At 37.9% G+C, this 9,302-nt stretch overlaps 1 long non-coding RNA gene across 1 annotated transcript; it reads left to right on the forward strand.

Annotated features, from left to right (window-relative positions):
* Positions 1–6,826: 6,826 nt before the first annotated feature.
* LOC146984519 (uncharacterized) lies at positions 6,827–8,695 on the forward strand. The gene is made up of 4 exons (XR_015036212.1): positions 6,827–6,902; positions 7,557–7,682; positions 7,923–8,015; positions 8,215–8,695. It is a non-coding gene; the product is annotated as an uncharacterized LOC146984519 (long non-coding RNA).
* Positions 8,696–9,302: the final 607 nt, after the last annotated feature.

A 9,302-nucleotide genomic window follows, 5' to 3' on the forward strand; every position in this document is an offset into this window, starting at 1 on the left:
AGTCAAGTATCGGTACTCCAGCAGCGTCTTGCTAAGTCAGCACTACTCTCTCTCAGAGTGGTGGAAAGTGATTTGTGTAATAGTCAGGGTGCTGTCTTTTTCATGGTAAAGTCTGTCTTTAACTTATTCAGTAAAATTGCGGATGAGTGGTTGAGAAAGCTGGAAAACTCCAGAGATTTAAAATGACCAGATGCTGCGTGGACGGCTGTTCCAGACCGCATGAGTCAAAGCTCCATCCCCCTTTAACAAGCAGAGGCTTCAGAGGACATAGTGGTTTCAGAGTTTCAATCATTCAAATACGCAGCAATTACAGCCATGGCGGTCACTACTGACCTCTTCCTCCTCTGTCTGTCACCTCGTCCCTGAGAATATGCGCTCAAGAAAGAGGACAGATTACGGCTTTTTTTCTTCGGGTTCTCTAACCTCCTTTATTTGGCTAAAAGGAGTTGGTTTTTACTGGGGCACCATTTCTGTGCATGTTGGATCTCCTGTGGTGCTGGTCAGTCAGAGTGAAATACCCCTGCTTCATGGGTTCACATCAACGCCATAAAGGAGTCTTTGTCGCCCATAAGCAGGGTCATCTCTCTCTTCTACTGGCCAATAAATGTTCATATTCTCCACCTTTCTTATGATTTTGTTGAGCTCACAGGCTCCAAACAAAAGTGCAAAGACTGAGCGCATGAATAAAAGATTAATTTGCATTGATTTTACTCCTCCACAAAAGGAGTCATTTTTTGTCCAGAGGGACTAGAAAGCAAAGCATTTTTTTCAACCAACAAAATTGAACAAAAAGATCAGCAGCTTTTAATATGGTTATCAAGGGGGGGAAATCTTAAAATTGGTGCTTTTTGTTATATTAGTTTGAGCGATTTTCCACTTGGTCTGCAGGCACAGACTGACTATGACTTTTGTGTGGAATGTAGGCTTTTGGGCACAAATTGAGAAAAACATCAGTCTGAATTTGAATAATTTGGCCTGGGAGGGTTTGGAGAGGTTCTTTACAAATCAAAACTGATTGAGGAGCCGGTATGTTAATTCGGCGACAAATGTGCCTTTTTTTCTGCTCTGTGTTTGCCTGTTTGACTTATTCAGTAGCATTCACAACAGCCTGTGAAAGATTCTGTTCTGCTTTTACATGTGTTTGGTTTGGCTGGAATGGATTAGACACAAGCACGGTTTAAACCAAGGGAAGAAAAGAAGCTGATTTTCTGCCTGATTTTTCAGCGTGTATATTGGTTATTTGCAACCACACTGACATTTGGTATAAAGGAAAAACTTGAATAAAGCAAGAAACTTTAATTTTTAGAACCACAAGATGATTTGGACACTACATTATGGACACATCACAAATAATACACATTAGCAAATGTCTGTGTGAGCATGACATATAAAGAAATTTAAATCACCAAAAAATCTCTTTTTGTCATGTTGGCTGACATTGGTCCTCATTAAGACTGCATTATAACATAAACTGTAAAATCTGTTGTAACCCTAACCCCTGACCCTTAACAGGAAAATATGTATATTGTCGCTCAAGCAGTAATTCTTTGACACTAAGTCGATTCTTAGATTTTCTCTACCGTCCACGTTTGATCCTTTGTCTTTGCAGTGCCCACCCTCTGTTTTAAATCCAAAACTTCTATGCAGAGGGATGAGGGGGCTGCCAGTCCCATGGAGCGCAACCTTGTTCAAGAGTGCCCATGAGGGCCATATCTGTCATAGCACATTCCACTGTGGAGCTATGATATGAATGAAGTGCTGTGGTGTGCCCAAGCTGCAAGTGTGGAGCTCAAAGGGCTGCTGAAATGCTGTAATGTAATTATGTGGACAGTCTCTCAGATCCATTAGCTTGAAATGGTTCTGCATCCCCCATTCAATCAGTGTGCTGCCATGTCTTTTCTCTGGGAGGGGGGCTCTGAAGTCATTTGAAAAGACCTCCTCTGTATTCATTGTGCTCATTGTCTTTGTAAGCCTGTTATTAGCGGGGGAATCAAGTTACGACACACCACTGATGAGAACTTCAGAGATTTTACAGTTACAGGTGGGGGGTATACTCATAACTGGGCATCTGTACCTATTAATCAAATCAAATTTGAAGAAAAAGAATTGATTTCACAGTGGGATCAAGAACCTTACAAACGTTTTCCTCCTTTAATGACTCACTCCAATTATTTTTACATTTTAAATTTAAGTACAAAGTTATAATTAATTGTGTAGTTACACATTTATGTCACTGGGGTTATCACATTATTTTTGATGAAGTGAATTATCTCCAAATGATTACCTATTTCAATGATGTAGGAATACTTATTACTGCATGGAGTCTCAGATATGAAATGCACTTACATCAATATTTTTTAAATACTGTGGACAGTGGACAAAAAGTCATTTGTATTTAAATGGTTTCAGAAACTCTTACCAATTTTTTATTTATTTTTTTTTGAGGAGAGAATCCGCCATAATACGTCTTCTCTATGTGTAGATATTTAAGATAACAACATTAATGGATGATGTGAATGGGTATTTATCGTTTTGTGTGTGTGTGTGTGTGTGTGTGCGCGTTTTTCTTTTTAAACCTCTTTGTAAAACAGCCAGTTATTGCTAAATCTAAACAATGAAATCGTATTTATTTCACTTAAAAACTATTTAACAAGTTGGCCGTGAAAACACTTCTCTCGTCCAAGTGTCTAGATGAGAGTAAAGATTGCATTAGACTTGTAGTTTACAAAACATCCCTTAAACATTTATTTAGGAATCAAATTAAAGGTTCCAGCAATTTCCAAAATTTGATTTAGTGCTTTGTGTTTACCTAATCTCTGGCATTCACACAGACACCAGTGGAAATGTCCAAATGCGTCACTGCACAACTTTAAAGGCCTTTCCCATGTATTGCAGTCTAGTGACCCATTCTAAATAACCTATATCATTGGGGAACTGTGGTTTATAAAGGAGTCCATTGGGACCTCTGCTGAAAGGGTTTTTTTGGGTGGAAGCCTGGATGAAAAGTGCAAAGAGGAGGATAAAGAAAAAGTATAGAAGATGTCAGGACGCCTTTGGAAGGAAAACAAACTGCAGAGACCAATGTGAGTTGACTTAATCTGATTAGACTAACCTCATCAACAGCCCACTTAAAAGGGAGAAGAAAGCCCTGAATTGGGGCGAGAAGCAAGAGAAAAGGGTCTCTCTCTGTTCAGAAAGCCAAAGGGGCTCTGTGAATACACCACATTGTACTGGACATGCTGGTCTGCAGATGGCAAAATGACAACAAGCCGCTTGAAAAGTGAGGCAAATATAATTGATCTCAGGGTTTTTTTTGCAGGTATGAAAACAGCCAAGGGAGTAATGAGATTAAGCAAGAATAATGTGAAAGTCCATGAAAAATACCACTTTTCCTCACGTTTGTGGTGCAAACATGCAGCTTTGAAGCTTTTGACTCAATGCACCCACCCCTGTAATGCCATGAGAAATATGTCCAAATTCATATTAATTTATTTAAATTCTGACCTCTTATAAAGCACCCTGGAGTCACCGTAATACATCAAACACAGAACAGTTGAACAGGAAAATAGCTGTTTTAATACCAGCACAATTGATGGGCGTTAAAAAAAAGAAAGAAAAATTTAATACATCTGGCCACTCCCAAATTTAAGAAATCCCTGACAACAATGCAGATGAAATCCTTTCAGATCCTTTGCCAGTGTGTGTGAGAAAAAAAAGCACATATTTTTACACAAATATTTGCTAACCTTAATTCTTCAATATTTACTTTAATTAGATTTTGCAATCAACCATCAACCCTGTGTTTTTGGTACTCTGCAAATCCCTCTACTTAAAGTGGGAGGTGAATGCAGCAGCCACAGGTGGCCTTTCACTCACGAGCTTAGGTCTGCTGGTGTTGGGATTCTGGCTTCACTTGTTTCCAGCACTAACTGGCACTAACAGGAACTTTGAAGTCCTGCTGTCATCTCTGGTGTGGAAACGCAGCATCAGGTGATTGTTGTGATTGTTGTGATCATCATCATCATGTATCTGGTTTCACCCCGCCACCAGTGGTAAAGGAAGTATTCACATCCTTTACTTAAGTAAAAGTTGTAATACACGGTGGTGGTAATACGGTAGGAATAACATTTTATGAAAATAGTCAGTTTATTTCTGTGTCATGCTCGACCCATCATGAGATTAGACACCATCACAATATATGTGTCAGCTTCCTCTTTTACAAAATCAAAATATCAACAAAAATAAATGCATACATTAAAATACAGAATAATGCATGACCAATGTTTTTCCAACAAGAAAATTAAAGAAAACATACTGTATTTCAAATGGATTGTACAGTCTAAGGATATTTTGATGAAGAGTTTGTTTCTCATCTCACCTACCTTCTCCAGCAAATGGGCAAGTCCACTTGTTTCATGAAAAAATAGTCAAATTAATGTTTGTGCATCTGATAAATCTATTTTGTTTTTACTTTTCTATAGTTCACATACCTAACTTGGTATAATTCCACATACTGTCTGTAAAAGGGGCAATGGAAAACAAAATGAAACTCTTTTTTTCTTCTTTTCTTCTTCTAAATTCTCATAAAATCCAGGACACATGGGGGTCTTTGTTTTTTGTCTATAGAACATAATGTTTAGTATGTTCAAATTGTATCAGCCTAAATGATTGCGATATCGGTTTAGTCCATATTTCACCAACCCATATATTGAGTGAGCAGAGAATTTAAAATAAATAAATAAAAAGATTAGTGTTTTGCTACAACAGTTTCAGGCTTTGAAACTGGATATAGATTTTAATCAAACTTTACAAGTAAAAATGCAAAAAAGGAGAAATAAATAAGAGAAGTAAGGAAAAGCGTTGTGGAGCTGATTGAATGGTATTGTAGCTACAATCTTAATCTTTCCAGTGAGAAATAAAGCTGCAGTTGACTGGAAAGTAGAACATTTCCCTCTGTATACAGCCAAGGAAAATAGAACAACGCCAGTAAAGTTAAAGTACAGGAATCATTTGTACTAAATGCGCTTGTTACAGAAAAAGAACAAATTGAAAACTTTGCAGACATGCAGGTTTTACAGCTTTTCAATGAGACTCCTGCACCTGTTTTGCAACTTTTCTCTTCACAGCATCTGAAATGAAGCAAAAACCACCCAAACAGGCACTGTGACTGCTCAGTGTTGGGGATTCATTGTGGTAAACACATGTACTAGCACTTGATTAGGGAGTGTGTATAAAGGGATTGCCCAGCCGACACCATCTAATACAGATATAATTGACTCTCCTTCTGCATTCTGCACATGGATTTGAAGAAGTGCACAGGCTCATTGTACAACAACAAATTAAGCAGCCCGCAGTCAAAAGGAGCTGCTGAGCATTCACTGGATCTTGGACAACAGACTACTGAACTCTGCTAAATCTGCAAACACAGCTTCTCCCTCCTCTCCGGGTCCTTTCATCTCTCCCGACATCTCCTCCTGCAGACCCCTAGCTCATAAAGCTAAGTCAAAAAGCAAGTACTTTTGGCTCTTGTCTGCTGAATGTTGATCATCTCTTAAAAACAGGCAGTGATTTCTGTTCTCTGCATTCCTCAGGTCAGCCATGTCGGCAGCAGCTTTAATGATGCTTTAATGATGGAGTCACTCAAAAAGTTTCTTTCAGTTGAAGGGGAATTCTTGTTCTCTTTGTTGTCTGAGCCCAGATCTTTGAAATGCAGGAATGACGAGGGGGATAGAATTTGAAATACCAAGAGTTGTCAGACTTTGTTGTTCTGACTTTAGATCAGGTTCAACAGGTGCTGCTCCACCTACATGGAATTATTAAACCAAAATCCCATTAACTCCACGCCTGCCGGGAGCAGTTGTGTTATCTGCACGGAGCTCTGTAGAATTAGATCTGCATCATTTGGGCCAATCCGAGAGCAAATAAAAGCGATGTGAGCCCGAGCACACACAGCTGGCACTTGAGACTCCGGATCCTGGGTAAACAAGTGTCCAGCATGCCTCGGCACAGCTCACCCATGGGGGGACATGAGCCACTGAACAATGACTGATACCCCACGAGACACTGGACTGAAGCAGGGCTTAGCAAAATTTTATTACATTTGGTCTGTTTCTATAGACTGTCGGCCAAAAGAGGATCACAGACTTTGTCATCAGTTTTACGATTACTATGGCATCTACGCCACTTTAGACTTTGTAATGCTCCTATTGTTGCAGTACACCCACTGATTTAACATGGAAATCTGCAGTTCACTCACATAAAGTTTTAATTTGTGTCTCGGGGGCAGATTTGTAAAGACACGACCAGCAACTGTTTCACTGGCTGTGGTTTCAAACTAACACTTTGTATTCATGTTTTAGTATTTATGTTAGTGAATATATATGAACATGTGCATGTCTCATTTCAGATCACTGATAACCATCTATCAAAGCACGCCCTTGTGTTTTAAAGTTGGGATTGTGTTTCTTTTGTGTTGTTTTTCTGCTCTATGTGAATGTATCTATTTTGAAGGCTTTATTTTGGGGTTATCTTGCAGAGACTTCACTGAAAAAAGTGACTTTTTGGTGTAGTAAACTCTATTAGAGTAACTGTCATAATTTCTACCTTGTATTTTTAAGATTCAGTGAGAACTAGAGTTTTTTAAGTAAATTTAAACATTTCATTAACGTAAAACATGAATTATGGGGGAAGAGTAAGTTTTACTTTTGTTTTCCTTATACTATTTAAATGTTTAATAGTTGTATGACATAAACCTAAAAATATTACATAAACTTTACTCTGAAAGTCCAGTGTTTTGAAACGGATGCACGACGCATGCGCACAGTAACACAACAGGACTGGCTCTGCTCGGACGTTACAGGATCACAGAGCAAGGTGTAGCACGCACGACAGTCATTTCGCAGGTAAGTTATACCGTTCTGTTATAAATTTGTGATAATAGGTCTGCATGTATTTTGATAGTTTGACGCAAGATATGTTACTGTTCATAATCATAAGTTAATTTAAAGTTAGCATAACGCTACATTGGTCCATGCTGGCCTGTAAGTGGTAGGGCTGCAGTTTTTCCCCGATAAAAATACCTAACTAAAGTTAGGATATTAAAAAAGCACCAACATAACGGTAGGACATTTATCAACTGACGTCAACATAGGACATTCTTTTCTTTTCTTTTTTTGACAATAAGCTAGTTAGCACAGCTAGTAGCATGGCTGTGCCATGCGTGTGAAGCCCACAGCAACTTCGTGATGTGCGGACCGATCTGTTGACTGTTAGGCTACATGTACTATAACAGCAAAGCAGATAATAGTAATAATTAAAATAAGTTATCTCCCAATATATGAGTGGAATGTACTGTTCTTGCAACAGTATTTACAGAACAGAATTTATAATCTTTTTTTATAACTGCCATGTGATCTGCTGTCAACTGTACCTTTTTATAAAGGTTCAATCACATGCACACAGCACAGCTTACTGCAGGGATACTGTGTGGGGGGGGGGTTATTATTTACATTTATATAAAAAATATTGATGTACTTGTGAATCTTTTGTCCATTCAGATCAAGGAGGAGTTCAGGAGAATACCATTCCCCTGGAGCAAACCTTCATGCACAAACTTGACGAAAATTAGGTGTCGTGGTGTCGTGGGGATCAAGATGAGGCCGCTCCTGGACAGACTGAGTCAGGTGTGCTTGTTTTGCTTGTTCATATGTTTTACAGGGTGATGGGCCTACTTTTTTTTTTCTCACACACACATATACACATACAGCACAAGCCTCACACTTGGTACTGTAGATTCCATGCCCTTGCACGCTCTGGGTCCATGCACTTAAAACACAAAAGCAAACATATGCACTTGTGTTTTCACTTGACAGTTCATTGTGTATGTACTAATGGTTTTGTTCATGTTCTTAATCTGTTCACAGAAACCGACCATTGAGATGAGACGTGAAACCGTTATCCGCAGCCTTATACTGTACCTTGGCGAGAAGGAAGAGGAACTTTTTGAAGACTGCTTGGTATAGCATGATTTTTATCATTTAAAAATAATGTTTAATGACACGGGTTAATTTAATGTTTAAGTTAAAAACAGACAAAGGAACAAAGATATTCTTGTGTTCATTCTTCCCTGATAATGAAGTCACTTTGAATGATTCATGCAATTCTATTATTTGTTTCTCAATAAGATTCTTCTTTTTTGTTGTACACTGTATGCAGGAGGACAGCCGGAGTGATGTCAGTAACCACATCGTCAAAATACTCGTCGTCCGTGGTGCTGATGAGGATCCAGTCGATACCAGGGTGCAACAGTACTGCGAAAGCTTGCTCACTGCTCATGGGACTAATTTATGCCCTGAACTTGGTATACCCTCCCACTTTGCGCTACACTTTTGAAGTCTTCCAAAAACTCTTGCTGGAGCTGGATGGATTTAAACTGTCCCCAAAAGTAAACACCTTGAAGTTGAAGTTGCTTTCCTAAAATGCATGTCATGACTTTGTCATCCTAGAGGAGGAAAATGCGGCATCATACATGGACCCTTGTAAAGAAATGCCAAGAACTAGCACTGAGTTCCAGTTCATCCTGGTTTACTAGTGAGAAGTTGCCTGTCATAAATGTTTTTCATTTTTTGTCAAATAAGGCTGTTGATTTTATTTCATTAATGTTTTAATTGAATTCTTAAAAGTGCACTAGTCTAGAGTTAAATGTATGGCTGCCCCATAAAAGATTGGGCAATTCAGTCCACAGTAGTAGTGGATTTACTTTGACGGTACTTTGTTGTTTGTTGAACTGTTTAAAATGAAAATAAACAGTTTAATTGCATTGTAATTTAGTTGTGTGATATGTGATGAATATTAGAGTGTTGGTTAAATTCAAGCACAAGAAAATAATTAAAATTTACTAAATGACTTCATAACAGCAAATACTACAGATATATAAAATTTACTTGAAATTTTGAGTAAAATGATGTTCCTACCTATGAAAAACAAGTACACTTTACTTAATTTGTTTAAATAAATATAACTTAAAACTTGGATGTAATTAAGTAAATGTTACTTAATATCTTCACAACTGTTATGTTTTATGGTAAGTAGAATTTACTTGATACTGGCAAGTGAATGTTACTTGATATTGCAGCATTAAATTTTACTTAAATCATTTGCGTGCAAATACTTACAATAATTTTTTTAAGTAAATCTTATGAGTTATTTTTTTCAGTGTTGACACTTAAGTTATGTAATAAATCACAGTAAACAATGTGTCTGCTTTTATTTTTGTCACAGTTACATTTTTAGTGTAGTAATGC

This window comes from Trachurus japonicus, chromosome 7 (assembly GCF_045865225.1).
Source record: "Trachurus japonicus isolate A0001 chromosome 7, Traja_1.0".
Lineage (NCBI taxonomy): Eukaryota > Metazoa > Chordata > Actinopteri > Carangiformes > Carangidae > Trachurus > Trachurus japonicus.